Here is a 7815-nt window from a genome sequence, read left to right on the forward strand (position 1 = left end):
ATTGGTCTATGCATCATCTGTTTTTATGCCAGTACCATGCTGTTTTGGTTACTATAGCTCTGAAGTATAATTTGAAGTCAGGTAATGTGATTCCTTCAGTTTTGTTCTTTTTGCTCAAAATGGCTTTGGTTATTCTGGGCCTTTTGTGGTTCCATATAAGTTTTTGGATTATTTTTTCTATTTCTGTGAAAAATGCCATTGGTCTTTTGATAGGGATTGCATTGAATCTGTAGATTTTTTTGGGTAATATGGACATTTTAACAATATGGGTTCTTCCAATCCATAAGCGTGGAATATCTTTCCTCTCTTTTTGTGTGTCCTCTTCAACTTCTTTCATCAAAGCTTCATAGTTTTCATTATAGAGATCTTTCACTTCTTTGATTAAGTTTATTCCTAGGTATTTTATTTTATTTGTAGCTATTATAAATGAGATTTCTTTCTTGGTTTCTTTTTCAGATTGTTTGCTGTTGGCATATAGAAATGTCACTGATTATGCAGGTTTGTCTTTTAGTCTTCCTACCCAAGATATAAGTGGTTTATAGACTGCAATTATCACTATAAAAATATAGTATGCTGTATTTGTATACTTACTATTACCCATGAGTTGTATACCTTCAAATGATTTCTTATTGTATATTAGTTTCCTTTTCTTCCCTATTGAAGATCTTCTTTTAGCATTTCTTGTAGGATAGGTCTAGTATTGATGAAGTCCAAAGCTTTTGTTTGTCTGAGACGGTATTTATTTCTCCTTCATGTTTGAAGGATATTTTTGCAGGATATAATATTCTAGAGTTAAGAGTTTTCCTTTAGCACTTTGAATATGTCATGCCTCTCTCTCCTGGCCTGTAAGGTTTCCACTGAGAAGTCTGCTGCCAGATGTATTAGAGCTCCTTTATATGTTATTTATTTTTTATTTTTTGCCTCCTTTAGGACCTTTTATTTATTCATGACCTTTGGCATCTTGATTATTAAATGCCTTGAGGTAGTCTTGTTTGGGTTAAATCTGCTTGGTGTTCTATGACCTTCTTGTACCTGAATATTGATATCCTTTTCTAGATTTGGAAAGTTCTCTGTTATTATTTCTTTGAATAGATTTTCTACCCCAATCTCTCTCTCTATCTCCTCTTTAATGCCAATAACTCTTAGATTTGCCCTTTTGAGTCTATTTTCTAGATCTTGTAGGTGTGCTTCATTACTTTGTATTCTTTTTTTCTCTTCTGACTGTGTATTTTTAAATAGCCTATCTTCAAATGCACTACTTTCTTCTGCTTGATCAGTTCTGGTATTGAGAGACTGATGCATTTCTCAATTTAACAATTGAATTTTTCAGCTCCAGATTTTGATTTTTTTTATTATCTCAATCTCTTTGTTAAATTTCTGTGATAGGGTTCGGAATTCCTTCTCTGTGTGGTCTTCAAGTTATCTGAGCTTCTTTAGGACAGCTATTTTGAATTCTTTGTCTTAAAGTTCACATATCTCCATCACTCCAAGATTGGTCACTGGTACCTTATTTAGTTCATTTGGTGAGGTCATGTTTTCCTGGATGTTCTTGATGCTTGTGGATGTTTGTCAATGTCTGGGCATTGAAGTGTTAGGCATTTATTTTAATCCTTATAGTCTGGGCTTGTTTGAACTCATCCTTCTTGAGAAGGCCTTCCAGATATTCAAAGGAAATTGAGTGTTGTGATCTAAGTCTTTGGTCAATACAAATGTTTTAACAATAGGGGTGCCCCAAGCCCAGTAATGCTGTGACTCTTGCAGACTCCTAGGGGTACCATCTTGATGGACTTGGGTAAGATGCAAGAGAATTGCCTGAATCACCAGGCAAAGTCTCTCACTCTCTTCCCTCACTCTCGGTTGGTGCTGGGCTGCTGGAGTTAGGGAAGGAGTGATGAGGGTACTCCTTTGTAGCCACTGCAGGTAGGATTGCACCAAGTCACACCTGAAGGAAGGCCAGTGTCACCCACAGCCCATGGTGACTTTTGCCTGGCTAACTCAGATGTTTATTCAAAGCACAAGGGCTCTTGATTCAGCAGGTTGTGAATACATCCAGGACTGGGTCCTTCCTTTCAGGGCAGTGTATTTCCTTCTGACCCAGAGTGGGCCTAGAAATTCTGTCCAGGACCTAAGTCCTAGACTCAGGGGCTTCAGGAGTCTGCATGGTAGTTTCTTTTATTGTGCCTGAGCTGCTACCCAAGTTGCAAAACAAAGACTTCTGAATTCTTCCCTTCTCTTCCTGTAAGTGGAAGAAAATTCCCCTGAGCTGCACTGCCTGGAATTGGGGAAAGTTAACACAGGCACTGGCTTAGCCACCACTGCTGGTGTCTCACTAGATCATGTGCTCCACAAGAGCACTGGCTCCGAACCATCATAGCCACAGGAATTGCCCCAAAACTACAGCCTTTGTGGCCTGACAGCCTTACAAATTAATTCCAGGCTGTAGGCCACTTTTTGTCAGCTGGTGGTGTGGCTAGCCAGAACTTGGGTTTCCATGCAGAGAATTTCCCTCTGGCAGGGGTGGTCCAAATATTCCCTCCATGGGCACCGGCAGAGTTCTGCCCTGTGCTGTATTCCCCTATGACAGGGAAAGCCTGAGTTCCAATGCAAAGTCCCACAATCATCTCACTCTTTCTCCCCTGGGCACACAGATACTCTCTCCACTTCGCCCACTGCCAGGGGATGGGGGTGGGGTAATGTAGGCAACACAAGATTGTCTTTTCTGCCTCTTCCATGTCTCTTTCCTTGATATCATGCTAAAACCAGGTACTGTGATTGCTCACTTGATTTTTGGTTCCTTTGAAGGTGCTTCCTTGCATGGATAGTTGAATTTGGTGTTCCTGCCAAGGGATAATTGCTGGGGCTTCTATTCAACCATCTTGCTCCACCCCCCTCCTATCCTAATATTCTTGATCACCAGCTCCTCTCTTCTCTCCAGCCCTCCAACACTGGCTGATATATTGACCCTGCCAATCTACAAAATTACTGAATAACTCAAATTGCTTTGTGAATGGAAATTATAGTTTTGGTATTTCTTCCCAAAATAGAGGGGAGTCAAATGTTTTTATTTTAATAAACTCTTCATTCTGCTGTCCCAATATGCTGTTAATATTTTTATTTATTAATAATCTATTGCCTAGGGTTTGTGTTGTCATTGCTTCTGCTAATGGGCTTTGGAATGCTTGGATCACAGGGACTCTGCACTAATTGTTGATTGGCTTTAGATATTTTCCTTCTTTATGTAGGAGTTTTCTAGATTCCCATAGTTTCTAGGGATAGCCTTTCTCTTAACCAAACTTTAAAGAGAATTGAATAACCTTATTCACTCTGTGGATATGCCCTATATCTCTAAGCACAGAATATATCATAAATTTGAGGAGTGCAAAAACATAATTTAGATTTATATGCTGAGGCCTGTACATGAAATATACTAAAATGAAATACTAACTTGTGGGCATAAATGTTTGGGAAAAGAGCATCTATGAGCTTTAGGTAGTGACAGTGGAGGAGTGTTACTTTTTTTTTAATTAGCTAATTCCCTGTACCCCAATTACTGTTTTCAATCTGCTTAAATGATCATCATTTGTGTAAGAAGGTAGGTAACAAACTGAGATGGAAAGGAGCTAGGCTCAGTAGGTGTGAAGTTGCTCCAGGGTTCTTTGCCAACATATAAACTGAATCTAGTCTAAAACACCAAAGTCTTTACTACCTTCAAAAATGACTATTTCTGTTGTATCTTGAAATAAAATTGGATAGGGTATATTTATAGTGTTCTACTGTCTTACACTCAAGTCTTATAAAAAGTAAGATACTAAGACAGTACAATAATAACGGGAGATGTAATATTTATATAGAACAAGCGATGTTCAAATATTTTTCCTATTCTTTATTTTATAAGATCTTTAAACATTCTCTGAAATTAGAAATAGAATGCAGAGTATTAGATACTTGGGGAAAAACTTATAAGTGTATCACAGCCATCTTATCATGTTCTCTTTACTTCCTCTTTTACTACAATGTAATAAAATATGAAATATAAAAGGAGCTGTAGAGTTTATCAAATTCAGCATATTTATTCTACAGAGGTTGAAATTGAAACAGAGGGTTAGATAGAGTTTTAAAATATTACACAGCAAGTTATTGTAAAGATGTGAGTAGAACTACTTTATTCTACCCAATTTATTTTATTGGACTATCTACCTGTGACATTTTCACTATTTCCTCTCTTCCCTCATTTGCTCCCTCTTTTCTTTTTTTTTCCTCTCTCTCCTCCACTGTGTTTAGGAAATAGTCACAGTGCTTATATAGTTAGAAGAAAAAAAAATAAAGAAACAATGAGACAAAATTTGGGAAAAAATTCATCAGCGATTGCACTATAAAAATTAAACTAGCAAATAGTAAACTCTTCTATAAAATCAGTTCTTTTCATAACTCCATTGATTTTTTTTTAATTTTGTTGACCCAACACAGACATAATCTTCACCCAAGAGAAAGGATCAAACTTTATACCCCAAAACATAGGCAATGTCAGGACTTTCACAAGAAGCAGCTGTAGCTTCTTGGCCAGCCTCCTCTCTCATTGTCTTAGACAGGTATCCTTTGTCATTGTCTCTAGATTTCAGATGCAGGAGTGGTTTTCCGGCTTTCAGGAATATACTATAATATATTCTTAATTTCCTATTACTACCATAACAAGTTAGATTAAACTTAGTGGCTTAAGCAACACAAATTTACTATTTTATAATTCTGCAGGGCAAATTCCAATGGCCTCATAGGTCTAAAGTCAAGGTATTGACAGGGCTGCATTTCTTCCCAAAGGCTCTAGGAGAGAATCTATTTCCTTGCTTTTTACAGATTCTAGAGGCTACCTGCATTCCTTGGTGCATGGGCTCCTTGTTCTGGCTTCAAAGCCAGCAATGGTGAATCAACTTGTTCTCAAATTGCATCACTTTGACTCCCACTTTAGGCATATGATTACATTGGTTCCACCTGGTAGTCCATGGCTCTCCCTCCTAAGGTTGGCTGATTAGCAACTTTAATTTCACCTGCAACTTTAATCCCCCTTCGCGACATCAGGTAACATATTCACCAGTTCCAGAATTTAGGATTTGAATATTTTTGACAGACCATTATTTTGCCTACCAAAACTAGTAAACAAGAAAATTTATAAAAACAACTCAAAAATAGATTGATTGTAAATAGAAGTATAAGAAAGTGCTCACAAACAGTAAAATTCAATGATGGGAACCACGAACTTGTAAAATACCACAGTTGCTCCTGAAGTTGTGTATACTATACCATTTCAAGTTGATAATCAAAATAAGATAATTTTATTATTTTATAATACAACCAAAAATTCACAGGTCTGAGCTGATGTCATGCCATTACCATTCAAGAAACTGCCACTCTCCCCCATTCCAAATCTCTAACAACACACTCAATTTCCCCAAATGCAGATTTTATTCTCTCTAATCCAACAATTACATATAGTACAGTGAATTGTGGTCTTCCAATTTTCATCAAGTTAATACCATTCTACACAGTTAACAGGAGACCAGCTGGCACTTATCGGATCATGTCTAGTTGCTTCCACGCTTGCTGTTCTCTCGGGCTGCATACTTTGACAGATGCTTACACTATGCATTTTGAATCCATGGGTTTAGATCCCAAGCATCTTGCTGCCCACACAATTATAATTTCAGAAGCTGCTGGGCGTCTGTCTACCGGGTTTACAGCTCTGATTTCCAAGAATTAATGCAACCATTTTCCCAAGAAATTCTCGCATGAATCATTTCTAGGCACTTGATTTCAACAATTTCTATTTATTAATGCTTATCTCATGAGTGGTTACAGAGAGCAGCTTTGTTCCCGGCAACTCCCAGACCCCGTGTTTGTTTTTCATTAGTTGTGCCTCAGAACACATTGTGAAGTATTTTTTCAGTACCATCATTTTTCACAATACATTCATGGACTCTTTATCATGAACCAAAATCTGTGCTTTTGAAATACATTGTCGAATATATTTTTAAAAATAAGGTTCTATTTTCTCATTACTCTCTAATGAAGAATATATATTTTTAAAAATGTGCAGTTTCTATTCTAATTGGGCTGAGAGTCTAACAGACAAAGCAAATATTAAACAAATAATTATTTAATTACAATAATGATGAACTGTGAATGAGAAGTTCTTGATGCCAAAATAACATACATCAGGGGAACTTCACTTGGTCTTAGAAGTCAGGCAAAGCTTCCCAGAGGTATAACATTTGAAATAAGATTAAAAAGTAAGAAGGTAATAGATAATTGGAGCTGGGAGAAGTGTTTTTAGGACAGAAGTCTGAGATGTGCATTATAAAACTGAAAGCCATTTTGGCTGGTCATTCAGGGAAAAGAGAAGAGTGACTTGAAATTATGCCACAACGGTATTTTGGAGCCATTCTCTGCATTTACTTCTTAGAAGTTTAGTTCGAGATTGTAGACTTTCTGCTGAAACCAAAAAGAAGCCATTAAATGGTCTTAAGCAGAGGTATCAGTAATATTTCTGCTTTTAAATAATCTTTTAAAAATTCAATTAGTATTGCTATACAATGAAATGAACAGATTTTAAAGGGTAGAGTTTGATGTTTTTGACAAATACACACACTTGTATAACAACTACTTGATCAAGATACAAAATACTGCCCCATCCTAGAAAATTCTCTCATTCTCCTTTTTAACCAATCCCTGTCCCCCCCACCTGAGGCAACTACTGAAATGATTTCTATCATTATAGATTAATTTGCTTCTTCTAGAACTTCATAAAAGTGAAATCATACAGTATTTCTCTTTTGTATCCAGCTTCAAAATTCTCTGTTGTTGTATACGTTTTAATAATTTTATTACTATGTTGTATTCTGTTCCCTTTTGACAATATATCACAATGTGTTTATTCTTTCACCTACTGACTGGCAGCAATTTGTCTCAAGATTTTAAAAAAATTATCCCATAAAGCTGCCATGGATATTGATTGTTTCATTCTTTGTGTGGACATATGTGTTTAGTTTTTCTTTGGGAAAAATCTATGATTATAATTTCCAGGCCATAGAGTGGTCATATGCTTAACTTATTAGAAATTGCAAGTTTTCTAGACTTAGTTTTATTATTTCACTGTTCCACCAGCAGTACCCTAGAGTTCCGGGAGCTCCACAGCATCACCGATGTTTGATATTGTCATATTTCCTTCAGCCATTTGATGGATGCTGAGTGGTATTTAACTGTGATTTTAAGTTGCGTTTACTTGGTGAATAGCGATTTTGAAGCACTTTTTTGTGCTTATTAGTCATTCCCATGTCTTCTTTTGTGTAGTGATTGTTCATTTTTCCTCTCATTATTTAAATGGATTGTTGTCTTTTATTGGTATTAAAATTGAAAATTTTCACATACTCCAAGAATCCATTGTCAGATTTATGTATTGCTAATAATTTCCTATTTGTTGCTTGCCTTCTTAGCTTCTTAATGGTGACTTTTACTAAGCATATACTTCCATTTTGTTGAAATCAAATTTATCGATTATTTTTCTTTTGTGGCGATTTTTTGTACTCTGTAAGAAAACTTTTGACTACCATCAGGTTGGAAAGATATTCTCTTATTTTTTTTTCTAGAAGCTTTAAAATTTCGGTTTTTACATATAGGTCTGTGACATACGTGAATAAATGTCCGTTTTCTTCTTGTTCTTTACACGTATACAGTGATTCTAATACCATTTATTGGAAGACATTTTCCCATGTGAATTGATCTGACATTTTTTAAAAAATATATAAATTGACAGTTCACATGTGG

This window comes from Propithecus coquereli, unplaced genomic scaffold (genome assembly GCF_000956105.1).
Source record: "Propithecus coquereli isolate 6110/MARCELLA unplaced genomic scaffold, Pcoq_1.0 Scaffold54, whole genome shotgun sequence".
NCBI classification, from domain to species: Eukaryota; Metazoa; Chordata; class Mammalia; order Primates; family Indriidae; genus Propithecus; species Propithecus coquereli.